The following is a 16,448-nucleotide window of genomic DNA, read 5'->3' on the forward strand; positions in this document are numbered from 1 at the left end:
GGTGCTTCTGACAATCTTCCGTCTGGCAGAGAGGAAGAAGTGGCACCTGTCTGCAGTTCACCTACAAGGATTCCGCAACGTGACGGCGGACGCTCTATCCCGGACAAGCCCGATAGAGTCGGAATGGTCTCTAGACGCAAGATCATTCTCCTTCATCTCTCACCAAGTCCTAGAACTTCAGATTGATCTCTTCGCAACGAGCGACAACAATCAACTTCCTCGATATGTATCCCCGTACGAGGACCCCAAGGCAGAGGCAGTAGACGCCATGTCACTGGACTGGAACAGATGGTCCAAGATCTACCTGTTCCCTCCCACCAACCTTCTGCTGAAAGTCCTCTCCAAGCTGAGAACCTTCAAAGGGACAGCGGCCCTAGTGGCTCCCAAGTGGCCCCGGAGCAATTGTTACCCCCTGGTCCTGGAGCTGCAGCCCACGCTGATCCCTCTCCCGGGCCCAGTTCTCTCCCAGCAAGTACAGAAGTCGACTGTCTTCGCTTCATCATCGAAAATCAAGGACCTTCATCTCATGATTTTCTCTCCCTAGCCGCGAAGAAAAGTTTTGGGATCTCGAAGAAAAGTCTAGACTTCCTCGAGGAATACAAGACCGAATCCACAAGACGGCAATACGAATTATCTTGGAGAAAATGGGTCTCATTCGTCAAGGCAAAAAATCCTACGGAAATCACCATTGATTTTTGCATGTCCTTCTTTATTCACCTTCATGGACAGGGCTTGGTAGCCAACACGATTTCTACTTGCAAATCGGCCTTGACTAGACCACTGTTGTATGCCTTCCAGATTGATCTGTCCAGCGACATCTTCAATAAACTGCCGAAAGCATGCGCTCGTCTACGCCCAGCACCCCCACCGAAACAGATCTCCTGGTCTTTGGACAATGTGCTCCATTTTGCCTCCAACTTGGATAATGATTCATGCCCTCTCAAGGATCTGACTCGGAAAGTTATATTTCTTTTTGCTCTTGCTTCAGGAGCCCGAGTCAGCGAAATAGTGGCATTATCAAGACAAGAGGGTCATATCCTGTTTACTGACTCAGGAGACCTTACCCTCTTCCCGGATCAGACGTTTCTCCCCAAAAACGAATTACCCACCAAAAGATGGGGCCCTTGGAGAATATGCCCCCTGAAAGAAGATGCCTCTCTATGCCCAGTAGAGAGCCTCAAGGTCTATCTTCGCAGAACTTCGGACTTTGGTGGAGGCCAACTCTTCAAAGGAGAAACATCGGGCAGCGACCTGTCACTGAAACAACTAAGAGCGAAAATCAGTGTTATGAAACCTGCACCTAACTCTGCATAGAACAGTGAGTTACTTGGGACTCTAACTCTTCGGGTGCCTATGTTGACCCTCGAGTGATACGTAGTGATGTCGAAAACACTTAGTGCTTTTCATGTAACTGTTCATATCCTAGGTGAAATGTCATAGTCGTCACACGAGTGCCGCATGCCTAGAGCATGATGTGTTTTACTTTTAAAAACTGACGTTCCTCGAGAACAAGTGCCTACTAATAAATTTGATATTCTCTTTCAGATTCAAGAGCAAGTCTTTCTTTACTATGTACATTATAATTTGTTGTAAATTACTTTTACATGTATTGCATTTCATTAATATACTCTGCAATTGTGAAATAAAATTTCTATATTACTTGTGCGTCTCAATCCGCTCCTACTTATACTATGAAATATACGTCTGTCATAGTTTTATTATCCCCTTCCTCTTATGGTTGATGAAGATACTAAGGTTTCAACCCTTATTATATATTCACCTGTGTAATGTAATATTCCTACACGAATACTTACTTTCTTCATACCTTAGAGACCAGACTATTCTCCATTAACATACAGTGCCTAACCACCACTTGTCTGCCCTTGAGAATGTTCCTATATGAATGCCAACCATTCAGTCTTGTCTCCAAGTTCTTCAGGTTCTTCTAGCAAGGTGAGTAGCCCTTCGATAACCACTTTGATCTTGGCATGGCCCGTGGGAACTTACACTGCCAAGGGGGGCAGGAAGGTCTCTTCCCTACGGTTCTTCTATTTAAGATTACTATGCTACCCTGTTCAAAGCCCTCGGCACTTACTCAAAAAGTGGAAAATCTACCACGATACATTGATTCTCTGGTATTCTTCCATCAGGACGCCATGGCTTGAGCCCAAAAAACGGATTTTGAGCGAAGCGAAAAATCTATTTTTGGGTGAGATAGCCATGGCGTCCTGATGGACCCTCCCTGCTACTTCGTCCAGTTTTTCAGGTCCCACCCTGCTCTGCTGTATCATGGTGATCAGCAAGCAACTGGCTTCAGGATGAGGACGGACGTGACGTCATTTAGCAATGGCGCCCGTTTGTTTACAGCTCGAGTACCAAAAGTAGCCACTAACGATATTAGCTGTGGAACGGCTCCCCAGCTATTCTCCGCCCCTACACACCGAAGTGTTAACTCTGTTGGGGGTGTAGATAGCTATGTGGCGCGTTAATACATGCGTCCCCTGTTGATATACGATGTCTTAAAAGGGAAACCTTTAGGATACTTGCTCCAGAAGTTAGAATTCTGTGATAACCTGTGGTTAAATTCTCTGGGAATATTTAGTAGTGATATACCCAAGGAAGCTACCAATAAAGAACCTTCCATCTGGACGCCATGGCTATCTTACCCGAAAATAGATTTTTCGCTTCGCTCAAAATCCGTTTATTTTCATAGTACAGGTGATAATACCAAAATTTTAGATGAAACTTTTACTCCAAGTTATGTCAAGAGTAGGCAATTGAGGAACTTGTATGAAAATCCAGCAAACTTATTGCGAACTCAGGAATGCAAGTTTCTTCAACTGTGGGGTTAAGGATAAACCAAGTTATTTCAGGTTTGGCTAATATACTGTATTTCCCTTTGGTGGTATACTTAGGCAAGAAGTATTTCATACAATTTTTTTATATCTTTGTGTTTTGAATTCAAAGGTATTATACAGGTTGTCATTTTATATACTATACTAAAATGTTCTGAATTATCTTTATAAATCAATTCACCTCATTTTCTTATTGTATTGACATCCTCCATTTTGAGTTCCAATTTTATCGGGACTCAAATTTTAAAAAATTCCCTTATTCTTAAAAAAAAAATCTATTGTCCTTTATAAGGAGTTATTTTAACAAAGCTGAAATATGGCAGCACACTGTTCTTGAAATACAGTGGGTAGTTGGTAAGCCCTGCCCATTTGACAGCACTGAGTAGCCACTTTGGTTTCGACCACACCTACAGACTTGCTTCTCTGGTGCTTCATAAGCTTGCTGTTGTGATCTGGTAGTGTTAACTATGATGGATTCTTCATGCAGACATGTGGGTCTGGAAAGTCTTGCCTTAACTTCAAGTTTGATCAGGCTCAAGCAGGATCTTTGGATCCTCGTCGACTAAGTACATTTTGTAGGGAGCATAAGACTAATTCACTGAACAGTCATCCCCTTGTGACAAAGTCATTGCTGCTTCAAGAATTGGTATTGTTGGGTAAGGTGGTAAGAAATACACTTTTTATGTTTCTTATGCTGACACTGGTTTGAAAGTATTTAGACCTTGGCCTTTCTTAGGTATCATTGCAATGTTTAATAAGCTTCTAAAGGTAGTGGCTTATGCCAGGACCCAGAGTACTTGACTAGCACCACCTTAGTTTAATCTACCACTTGCATAGAAGACACTTGTGGGACTGTAGTCCTTGCCTGCTCTTTGGAATATAGTGTGTTTTCCACCTGCATTAGTCATTGCCGATCCTGAAATCTGAAAATCTTGAAGCCTGGTGAGGGGGTTAAAGTTGTACCCTTTTTTAACCCCAAACTCCTGTTTTGATTTAAGGCTGCAACACTTTCCGCCTGTTGGAAGGTAGCAGTTTCTGCCTTAGCCACCAGTAAAGACTTTGACCAAAGTTTCGTGAGACTTTGACAGACCTCTCCTCGCTTACACGAGAGGGCCAGTGAAATACCGAATGCTAACCAGTCTAGGAAAGGTGGCTCTATAAGAGCTAGAGGGGTAGTTGTAGTCAGTTGGGGTGAAGGTTGTTGCCCTTGTGCACTTACTCCTGCAATTTCAATATAAGATAGCTGCCTAGGAAGATTATGGTGGAGTGTACTTATCAACAATCGTTATGTGAGTAGCATGATTACATAATCAGACCAGTTCACCATGTGCCTACTTATTGTGAGTTTGTTGCAAGGCACCAGTCACCCACTTCTCATCGCTCTAGGTCAACTTATAGTATAGAGATCCCTCGTGCACGACAACCTTCTAAAGCAAGCTTGAAAATGACAGCAGACGACTTCATTACGTCATAAGCAGGACATGGTCTACCAGTGTTTATAATGATAAAGGGCCTAGGGATAGAAACTTGGCTGCACCTGCATATTTTCAGGTAAAATATTCAGTACCCTGAATGGGACACTCATAAATTTGATGTAACACATTTCCACGTATATAAGACGACCTTTAGATAAGACTCAAAATTTAAGGCAAATTTTGATTAGGTAGGTCATAGCTGTTGTATGTGATGAATGGTGAATTACAAGGTCAGCTTTGGCTGTATCCTTGAAAATCCAAAGTAAATTAGAGGCAATTTTATATTCCTAAATACGCAATCTAAAACAAGAACCAGTGTTTGGTTTAAGTTTCATCACTGATCATAATGAACAAACTAATGTATTTATCCTTTTATCAGTTAATTTCTGCAGCAACGGATATCTTGCCAAATACTTATGTAATGTTACTAATGTTTTATTGTCATAAATTCAAAATAGAATAATAGTTTAAATCATGTTTGTGATAAACACATCCCTAAAACAGAAAACACTATTTTGCTTACATGTCAATGCTGATCATAAACAAATAAATACATTTACTCAACCAAGTGATAAATAATGATCTTTTAGTAAAGAATGTGTTGAATATTTTACTTGCTGTGTTCAGTTAACAGGAAAACCATCTTGTGTTGAGTCAACTATAGCAAATTACCGGGAATGACAGTATGATAATTTTACGTCTTATGATTCTAAACTGCTAAAATTATAATTGTACATTACATTTAGAAAATATTCCTAACCTCAGTTCTGAGTATGTTGAATTACATTTACTCGCATCAGTTATGGAACCACCACCAAAAAAGTATATGGGTAGTTTTAATTTTGATAGCAAAGCAGTCAATAACACTGTGTGAGAGAACCTGGTGCGATATTGGAGAGATTGTGAATCATGGTGGATTCTAATTATCGAAAGGTTAAAGAACTTCCATAATGTTTTAAATTATGTGCAGTGGACTCGCATAGATTAAAGTTTATATAATTGATATGGGATGTCCTTAAATAGGCTGTTTATCATGAATTTGTGCTGATAATGTAAGGTAAATATTCTTTGGTTACCTTTATTATCGGTTATGATACCAAAACCTAGACTAGCTTACCAATGAACAACACTTGATATTCAAGATGTGATTTTCATATCGGTTGTATAAGACGATCCCTATTTTCATAAGGGAAATTAGGATATAAGGGTAGTCTTTATATGCGGAAATATACGGTAGGTCATATTCGCTTGGTGGTACTGTACTTGGAAACTTAGCTGCTAAGTTTCTACGTGCTGGCGACCAAGAAGTTTGTTACGGAGGTCTAGGCAAGCTGTATTTGCCTGTCCTGTGGCAGCAGAATTGAAATGAGATTTGTGTTCTATATGCAACCTTCATGTGCGCTTGGCTACCTAGTATTGTATACGCTGATAGACTGACAGGCTGGTTAGAACTGTCGTACTTTTGTCAGCGTGACAAAGCATTGTTCCTACATTAAGAAGAATATTCTGCAGATAGGGTATACCAGAAGAAATCTCCATGTATGGCGGAACCATTTTGTAGCACACAGGTTGTTAGTTTAGAGAAAATGGAATGTGAAACTTAGAATATCGTCTGTACAATCCAATAGTTGTGGTGATGTGGCTGTCTGAGGCGGGAGTCTCGATACAGACTGCTGTAATGCAGAAATTCAATACATTTGTTGATGTAATTCAGAAATACTCTCCTAAGGGATATTGAAAAATCTCCAGCTCCATGATACTCTGTAGACAATTGGGAGATTAAATTCCCATGGGGAAGGACTATTACCTCTTGATAGTCATTGGACAGCAACCATAAAACAAAAGAAAGAAATAGACTATGATGAAAAATGTCCAACCTAGAAGCCAAATATCCTCCATATTTGAGGGCTGTAGATAATACAAAATAATTGTTGCAGGATATTGTAACAAAATTGGACTGCTTTGTTAAAGTAATGGTAGTATCATTGCCAGCTATTGGGTCCTTTAACTGGTTATGTAGTACAGTACTACATTGGATCCTCCTCTTGTTCCCTCTTAATGAGAGAATGCCTTGATGAAGTCATTAAGCTTCAGCACGGCATTCATTCCCGTGCTGAAACTTGGTGACGGGCAAGAGGGCTCTCGAACTTGGGGAAATTGCTCCCCCAGTTCGAATCTAAATTTCTCTCTTTTACCTTTTTCTTTTTCTCAATATTACTTCGACCTTATCCTAATTTCACAAACTCTTTAGTCTTGCTTTCCAAACTCTGAGAAAAATTTCTCTCATATGTGTGTATATATTATGTACATATATATTTATTTATTTTTTTTTTCTTTTCTCCTATGGCTTGGATGTTTTTACATCCATTGTAGCCCCGGCGGGGATGTTCATACATCCTTTATTGCTGCCTGCTTTGATGAGTGGGAGGAGGTATCACGGTTGGGAGGTGTTTGCATTCAAAGCTATATGTGAGAGTATTGGATGATTTCAGCCATCCCGAAGATGGTTTGGACCTTTTTGGCGGAACTATTCTCAAGTGTTGGGTCTTCGGAATCCAGGGGGATCTAATGCTTGGGGTAGGACTCTCGGCTTTTGGCCGGAAGCCCGTCATTATAGATATGGGGAGGATGATTCCATAATTTCTTGGTCTCAGTCCTAACAGGTGGGTTCAGCTTACACCTGTGCCTCTATATCTGTTTTGATGCTATCCTTCGGGTAGGGTATGGAGTGGACCATCTGGGAAGTATACTCTCATTGTGCCGATAGTGGAGAGTGCAAATTTCCTTTCCGACGCGTGATGGCCTAACATTCTCGAGCAGGTACATCAAACTAACTCTTTTCCCTCTCTTTAGTATAATGGATTCTTTAAGGAACGAACCCCCATCCCCTGGATACGCTGACTCTCCCCCGGCACTGTTGACGACCTCTGCTAATGTGATAAGGGATAGCTCTGTTGATGACCTCGGAACGGGAAAGGACCATTCTACTGATATTTCTAAATCGAGTAATTTGGGTAACACGAGGAAACTTCGAATCCTCCATGTTACACAAATTTCAATAGAAACAAATTATGATGATCTATGTAAAGCATTTGAATGCTATGGATACAAAAAGAAATAAGGATGAAACTTGAAGCTGAAACTTGGGATTCATGGATATCTTATAGTAGTTATGACGAAGCATTTAGTGCAATAAGTAATTTGAATAATATTAAAATTAATAACTTGAATGTCGCGGCTGGTCTCTGCGATAAGGTACCAAAAGATTTAGATGTGTACAGGCCTGCCGATTGGTTGGAAAAAGGCGCAGATTTAGTCATGCCCTCCCAGAGAAATCCAAAACCACCGATGTGGCTTATAGCTGAATCAAAGGGGGTTACAGGGAATTATTTTAAAATATGCAAATTGATTCAGAAAAAAGTAGGAACTATTGCACCAGGCGATATATCTCGTTTCGGAAAAAATAGTTTCCTTATCCATGCCAAATCCAGTACACAGTCGGTAATATTGTCCAATATGAAAATAAATAATGATGACATTAAGTTAGATGTCAAACCCTACCTAAATTTTAGCTACGGAAGGGGCGTAGTTTTTAACAGAGATCTATATGATTTTACAGAGGAGGAGATACTGGCCATGTGTCCATTAAATGTTTGGAAAGTTCATAAAGTCCCAGGTACATCAATGATAATCCTTACGTTCCAGGATGCTGATGTACCTTTTCATATTATTATCGAGAACGAAAGGATTAAAGTAAGACCCTTCAAGCAGAAGCCATTGCAATGCTTTAATTGTTTTAAATTTGGGCACCCGTCCAAAGTTTGCAAAAATGAGAAGATGTGTGGTATTTGCTCCAAATCTTACCATGGAGAGTGTGCACTTGGAGCCAGGTGTTTAAATTGCAGCTCGAATCACAAATCCACAGACAAGATCTGCGAGCTATATAAGTTGGAGGAAGCTGCCCTCAACAAATCAAACTTAGAACACATAAGTGTGACCCATGCCAAAAGACTATTAAATAAATCAAATACATATGCTAAGGCATTAAAATCAAACCAACCTAGCACTGCCAATAGCTCAAAAAAAGTATACTATCTGACAAAAGGTCAAATAACGAGGTAACCATATCACCTCCTGAGGCTTTACCACGGTGTATTAACACTAGGTCATTGCCCATTGCTGTACAGCCTTCAGCCGCCATTACAAAAAGTAATACAAACCTCTCTCAGGCCATGTCCTTGCCTGATCTGATGGAGGTTCCACTTAAAACTAACTTACCTGATGCACCTGTTGTGGGAAAGGTGCAAAAACCTCGAATCCCACCATCTATTAATCGCAAAAGAGAGAGACCTCCATCTCTCTCTCCACCCTCCATTAGAAACGTTAAGGTTATGACATCAAATAAATTTGATGTTTTGTCTGTTGATGTTTCTAATGAACCAGAAGAGGACTGAATAAATCAGAAATTCAAGTTGAGGTCCACCATCCACCTCAACAAATAGATAAAAAGAATACAAAGAAAATCACCAACGTTAAACCCAACATAACAAGACCACCTCTGAAGAAACCTACTGGTAATAATGTTACATTAAAAACTTCTAATGGGAAGACCTCATCCAAGATGTCTTCCAGAAATAATCCATAGTTTTCTCCTCCATTTTGCAATGGAACTGTCAGGGTTTGAGGGCGAAATATGAAGAACTTAAGCTCCTAATTCATGAGCATTCCCCCATAATTGTATGTCTACAGGAAAGTATGCTTGATTCTAACACTCCTAGTCCTCGAGAGTATGTTAGCTATAGAACACCATATAATCAACAAGCAGGGAGCCATGGCGGAAGTCTCATGTACATTCGTCGAGATGTTCCCCAAATACCCATGTCTATACGTACAACCCTGCAGGCAGTTGTTGTACAAATTGATATAGGGAGAAAATATACAATATGCTCTCTGTACTTACCTCCAAATGATAATATTTTATATGATGATTTAGCAGAGGTCATTCAACAACTCCCTCAACCTTTTCTCTTACTGGGAGATATGAATGGTAGACATCCTTTATGGGGTGATGTTTTGGCCAACACAAGGGGCAATATTATCTCATCAATTGTGGAGAATGAGGATGTGGGACTCCTTAATACAGGAGAGCCCACACACTTCCATGTTCAGACAGGTACTTTGTCATGCATTGACCTTTCAATTGCAAGCTCTAACTGCCTTCTTGATTTTGATTGGAGGACATTAGATGATTGGCATACTAGTGATCATGCACCAATCATTATAAACACCAACAAGGGTCCGCCTTTGCAAAGATCGCCACGTTGGAATCTAGACAAGGCAGACTGGGTTAAATTTTCCGAGCTAAGTGAAATCGAAGGGAGAGCAGAACAGTTTGAAAGTGTTGATGATGCCATAGACCTACTGAATGGAACTCTTCATACAGCAGGAGTCAATTCAATTCCCAAAACAACAGGGTTATTCAAACGACGACCAGTCCCGTGGTGGTCTTCAGAACTAACTGCACTCCACAGAGCCACAAGAAGATCTCTAACACGATTGCGTAGACGCAGAACTGATGAGAATTTAACTATGTACAAGAAATGTAGAGCACAGTTCCGTCGTGCCATGAAAGAAGCAAGGCGCCAGTCATGGATGTCTTTTGTTTCCTCTATTAACAGTAGAACACCACCATCTTCTGTGTGGAGGAAAGTAAAAAAGATAGCTGGCAAATTCACCCCCAACCCACCACCAGTGTTGAAGGTGAATGGCCAGTATGTAACTGAAGCAAATGAAGTTAGCAATGCCCTGGCTAATCATTTTTCAAATGTATCCAGCAAGTGTGAAGGAGCCCCTGGTCACCAGTATAGGAACACTGAAGAAAAGAAAATTTTAAATTTTGCAACAAGAAGGGAAGAGTCGTATAATTCTCCTTTCACTGAAAGAGAATTTGATTCTGCACTTGCTCATTGCAACGATACAGCCCCTGGACCCGATGGAATTCCATATGCAATGATTAAACATGTACATTTTAATACAAAGCTATTTATTTTAAGCATTATTAATAGAATATGGCATGATCATAGCTACCCAAGTGTTTGGGAACTAGCCATTATTTTAGCCTTTTTAAAACCCGGTAAAGATAAGTTTTTAGCAGCAAACTATCGTCCTATTGCATTGACATCTTGTTTATGTAAAATCATGGAGAAGATGGTCAATGCAAGGCTGATATGGTACCTTGAAAAGAAAGGTATTTTATCACCGATTCAATGTGGATTCCGAAAAATGCACTCAACGACTGATGTGTTGATACGACTAGAGTCTTCTATTTGTGAAGCCTTTGCTTCTAAACAGCACCATGTTACAGTATTTTTTGACCTTGAAAAGGCATATGATACCACATGGAGATATGGTATTCTTAAAACCATTCATGAATTGGGATTGAGAGGAGAGCTGCCACTATTTATTCAGGCATTTCTTTCACGTAGAGTTTTTCAAGTGAGAGTGGGGGAAGCTCTATCAGAGAGTAAGTGCCAGGAAGGAGGAGTTCCTCAGGGTAGTGTGCTGAGTGTAACCCTTTTTGCACTAGCAATTAATGGGATATCCTCAGCCATTCCCCAGGATGTTCTCTCAACATTATTTGTGGATGATCTCTCAATATCATTTGCTGGCACTAGAATGGCAATGGTTGAGAGAAAAATCCAACTCTATTGATAAAATTATCCAGTGGGCTGACATGAATGGATTTAAGTTCTCAACAAGTAAAACTACCATTGTCCATTTTTGTCGTATCCGGGGAGTACATCCAGACCCGGATATATACATTAAAGGTCAACGGATACCATGTGTATCGGAAACCAAATTTTTAGGTTTGATATTTGACTGTAGACTTACATGGGTTTCTCACCTAAAAGCGCTAAAAGCTAAATGTGTTGAAGCTCTGAATATCTTAAAAGTATTGTCCCATACATCATGGGGAGCAGACCGCAATACTATTTTAAAATTATACAAGGCCTTGATTTTTTCCAAAATTAGTTATGGTTGTGAGGTATATTCTTCAGCCACCCCAAGTCGGTTAAAAATATTAGACTCGATACATCATGCAGGTATTAGATTATCTACTGGAGCTTTTAAAACCTCGCCTATCCCAAGTCTCCTTGTTGATGCTGGAGAGTTACCTCAAGACCTTTACCGAATGTCTTCCATTCTTCGGTATTGGTTTAGATTGCAAAGACTCCCTAGCTCTCTAGCCTTTCAGACTGCAAGCCTTGTAAGACACGCATCATACTTTGAGTTGCACCCAAAATCTCCTCAACCTTATGGCTTTCGGGTGAAACGATTATTAAATAGTCTGGATATAATTAGAAATAAGGTACTTCCATTCAAGGTATCATCAACGCCTCCATGGAAGTTACCAGAGATATCTTTTTGTAAATATTTTATTGGAGATTAGAAGAATATGTCAGACATAGAAGCCAGGTGTCTTTTTAATGAACATGTTAAAGAACATAGAGGATCAACTTTTATCTATACTGATGGCTCCAAATCTGATGCTGGCGTTGGATTTGGAGTACATAGTAATGGTTTAATTGTAGAGGTGCACTTCCTCTGACCGCTTCAATATTTACTGCCGAACTGTATGGCATATTAACCGCTATTGAGAAAATAGCGTTGGAGAAGGAGGGTAATTTTACAATTTTTAGTGATGCAAGGAGTGTCCTTCAAGCTATGGAAGTTTTTAATTCTAATAACCCTCTAGTTTTAAAGATTTTAGAATGGCTTTTCCTTATTGGACGGAGAGGTATAACAGTTCAATTTTGTTGGGTTCCAGCACATGTAGGTGTGTCTGGGAATGAGAAGGCAGATTCACTGGCTAAGGAGGCTGCATCCGAGTTGCTGCCAAGAAGGTATCCCATTCCCTGTAATGATTTCTTACCTGACATCAAGAAATTGGTTTGCAATAAATGGCAACAGCAATGGGATAGTCAAAATGGCAATAAAATGAGGGAAGTAACAAATGACATATCTCCTTGGAGGTATAATATGATGCCCCGAAAATGGGAGATGTCTTTGTCGTCTCCGTATTGGTCACACTCGGTTGACACGAGTTTCTGCTGAAGGGTCAACACCAACCGTATTGTGACAACTGTTTGGTACCTCTAACAGTAAGGCATTTGTTGACCGAATGCCCCAATTATAACAACTTGCGGAATAGATATTTGTTTGAGGCTCGAGGTGAGGGTGGCAGGTTCATCCTTGCCAAGATTCTTGGAAATGATGTGTCCTACCATGCAAGTGGCATTTTTAGATTTATTTCAGAAGCAGGTCTTCTGAAAAATATTTAACTTTTATGACATTCAATTTTTATGATTTTAATTGAATACTCTTTAATTTTTTATTTTGTTTCATTTTTTATTTTTGTATACATAAATTAAATGTTACCGGCGTCAATGACCTTAGATGTCAGGATGCCTGAAAACTTTAAATCATTCATTCATTCATTCCTCCTCTTGTTGCAGGTTATTTTTCCTTTGCCGCTACACACGCACACACCAAAGAGTTTAGCGTTGCAGAATCCCTTTGGAGATCTCCGCTAAAATTAGTGCATGGTGCAAATTATGGGGCATGGAAGTTCAACTAACAAAAGTGTAAGTATGATTGTAGGCAAGTAGAGAATAGTTGCTCCTTAACATCCAGATATCAGCTTTGATAAGGTTTCTTTGGGCAGGAGATTCCAGTATAATTCTGTATTCACATTTTTCTGACATCTCAAGGAATCATTGTTGTGCCAAAGCATCAAAGCTGCTTATGCATCTAGAATCTAACCTCTATCTTCACAATTGATACTTTCCCCTTCACTAGGTGATACTATCCCCTTCACTAGCTGCCAGGCTGCTGGATAAGTATTGGTTTGGGTATTGTTACACCCACTGCTGTCGTATGCTTTTTTTTTTACTTCTTCCCAGTGTTAAGCCTCAAGTTTTTAAGACAATGTCAGGACTTTTCCCAACCTGTCCATAATTCTTGCCAAAGTAGCTTATGCCTGTGAACAGAATGATACCCTTCCTCATTGAACTTTATGTAACTAGGGATTCTTTGTAGTAAACTACACTTTCTTGAACATGAGAAGTTTGTATGTCTACAGTACGAAAGTACAGTATGGTAATATGCCAAGAAGGTGGGAGACTGCCCTCTGTTGCCTTAGAATTGGCCCCACAAGTTGAATAGAGTTCCTTGTGGTTGTTAGGTGTCAGCCATTTTGTGATTGGTTCCTCTGAATGAAAGGCATTTACTTATTGAATGCCCCATTCTTGTGGGTATTGGGGAACAATTCCTGTCTGAAACTTGTGGTGAGGATGGCAGATAATCCTGAGTGAGATTCTTCGATGGGACATTTATGATGCCAGTGGCATTAAGTTTGTATTGGAAGCTGGCTTTCTTACCTGTTCTTGAATGTATATTTTAAGTTTAATTGATCGGTTACGTAATCATTTCCATTTTTTTTTTTTTATTAATATTAAGCATACTCAAATTGGCATCAATGACCTGATGTTTGTTTTGCCAAATAATAAATCACTTGTTCATAGTTTCATAGTGAACGTCTCGTGTTGCCGCAAAAAATTTCTGTATTTGATCACATTTTAAATAACCATCCAACAATCGCTCACAATAGATGAATACCTTGATAATGTTGAGTAGCTCCTTAGCACCTCGGCCAAGAGGTTTCCAGTTTATATTTTTAATGTATTAATGGAATTCTTATGACTTGCCATAAACTGCCAAGCTCTGGAGACTAACATTAAATTTACTCATTGCTGTTGTAGATTAGCTGGCTGGAAGGCACGCAATCTAACAACAGGCTCTTGAAAAAAATTAGTTCTTTTCAGGGTCAATCATTACGAATAGATTTTCAGCTTATATTCTCTGATAATGGTGTTCATCAACCTCAAATGATCTCGCCAAGTCTAGTCCTTTCAACAGTTGGTTTCTACAGTTTTAAGTAATGTTACAATTATTTTTGTAAATGTCACCTCAACTGCCCTGCAAATCCTAGGCCGAGGCAGTCAACTTTGTGGCCTGTCACGGAGTAGAAGTAAATAAAATGGAATTTCAAATGTATAGTGGGCAAATGTTGGTAAAGTCCTTAGAGAAGGAATATGAACATATGTTTCATAGAAGTAGTGGATTTTTTTTTTAATATATACTGTACTTCCTGATTTTTATACATAGCAAATAGAGCTTTTGAATGGCTGCTTGAAAAGTTTTGCTCTCAAATAGTCTCTACATTTTAATATTCAAATAGTAGATGCTTCAATGTCTTGATTTTTCGTACTTGCTTTTTCAGTGCTACCGGAAAGTGTAGGGTAACGTTTAGGTGTTGAAATACCTATCACTTTTAAATAGATTATTGATTTCTGTATATATAAAACAAAACTTCTATTTACTTATGTTCTTTTGCAGGGCCATTTATATGAATTTTCTTGGCTGTCCCTCCTGAAGTAATGTCAAGAGTAGGCAATTAAGGAACTTCAATAGAAATCCAGTGGAGAAACTTCGTAAAACATAGATTGTAAGTAAAATTCTAGCTTTTCAACTGTGGAATCAAGAATTAAATGGTTATTGCAGGGTTGCCCAATGGTTTCCATTGGGTGGTGTACTTAGGCAAAAGTTTCATACTGAATTTTCTAAATTTCTTTTTAAAATTCAAAGGTATTATAGTACTGTACATACCATTTTGAATACTGTACAAAAAAATGTTGTTATATCTGTAAATCAATTCAACCCATTTATAATTGACATCTTCCTTTTTGAATACCAATTTTTATCCCACGATTTTTCAGATTTATGAAAAATGACCAATTTGTTCCTATATATAAACAATTGTCCTTTTCAGAAAATGGCCTGCCCACTTGAGAGGCCACCAAGTAGTCACTTTAGTTTTGGCCGTACCTCCGTACAAACTACAGTACTATTGCTTCATAACCTTGCTGTTGTGATCTTTTGGTACGCTAAGTTTTCCTAGTAATAGAACCTGGTACTGTACGAACATTGCATCCCAGATGGTGGTGGTGGTTGTTGTTGTTTTGTCTTTGCTATTTTACGCTTTTGTTCTTCTTAGACAAGAAAAAGCTATTTAAATGGATTTGATATTGGGTGTTGGTATATCACAATTTTTATAACAGAAAATCTGCAATAAAGTTTCCATATAAATACGAAGTTCGAAGTCGCAAATCCGCGATAATTGAACCGCAAAGTAGCTAGGGGTCACGGTATTGTATGCAATTTACCTGATGGTTTATAATTATAATAATTATTAGAAGGTAATACGTATGTAAAAATAGTTGAAACAAGATATAATCCCAAGGGCTCCAACAGGGAAAAATAGTCCAGTGAGGAAAGGAAATAAACAAGAGTAATAAAAAAGTGAAATATCTTATGAGCAGTAACATTAAATTAGATTTTTTATTTATAAACTTTAAAAAAAAAAAAATCAGGATGAAAACAATAGAATAGTGCCCAAGTGTACCCTCCACAAGGAGAGACTAATCTAAGATAGTGGAAGGCCATGTAATGGTATGGAGGAGCACTACCCAAGACTAGAGAACAATGGTTTGATTTTAGTGTCGTCCTAGAAGAGCTGCTTACCATAGCTAAAAGAACTTCTTTTACCATTACCAAGTTAAAAGTATCCACTTAAAAGAACTTCTTTTACCATTACCAAGTTAAAAGTATCCACTGAACAATTAAATTGCAGTAGTTAACCCTTTTGAGTGAAGAAAACTTTAGTAATCTGTGTTGTCAGGTGTATGAGGATAGAGAATATGGAAAGAATAGACCAGACTATTTGGTGTATGTGTAGGCAAAGACAAAATGAGCCATAACCTAAGAGAGGGATCCAATATAGTACTGTTTGTCCAGTCAAAGAACTTAATAACTCTTGCTGTGGTATCTGGTCAACCTGATTACCAAATTACAAATGGAACTATGGAAGTGGTGCCATTCCGGGACAAAAAGTCTCTCGCTCATCTGCAATAATGTTTGTTCTTGCATGATCCATCAGGGGGAAAGCAGCAGCAACTGTAATTTTTTTTTTTAAGGATTTGGCTAGGTTTTTATAACC

At 39.1% G+C, this 16,448-nt stretch overlaps 1 long non-coding RNA gene across 3 annotated transcripts in view; it reads left to right on the forward strand.

Moving 5' to 3' along the window:
* The window catches only part of LOC137628331 (uncharacterized), a 54,204-nt gene that overhangs the window by 5,570 nt on the left and 32,186 nt on the right, over positions 1–16,448 (forward strand). For all 3 annotated transcript variants that reach the window (XR_011041331.1, XR_011041332.1, XR_011041333.1), the window contains one exon: positions 14,789–14,897. This is a non-coding gene — a long non-coding RNA (uncharacterized lncRNA). The remainder of the gene's footprint in view (positions 1–14,788; positions 14,898–16,448) is intronic.

The sequence above is a fragment of the Palaemon carinicauda genome, chromosome 36 (genome assembly GCF_036898095.1).
Source record: "Palaemon carinicauda isolate YSFRI2023 chromosome 36, ASM3689809v2, whole genome shotgun sequence".
Taxonomy (NCBI): domain Eukaryota; kingdom Metazoa; phylum Arthropoda; class Malacostraca; order Decapoda; family Palaemonidae; genus Palaemon; species Palaemon carinicauda.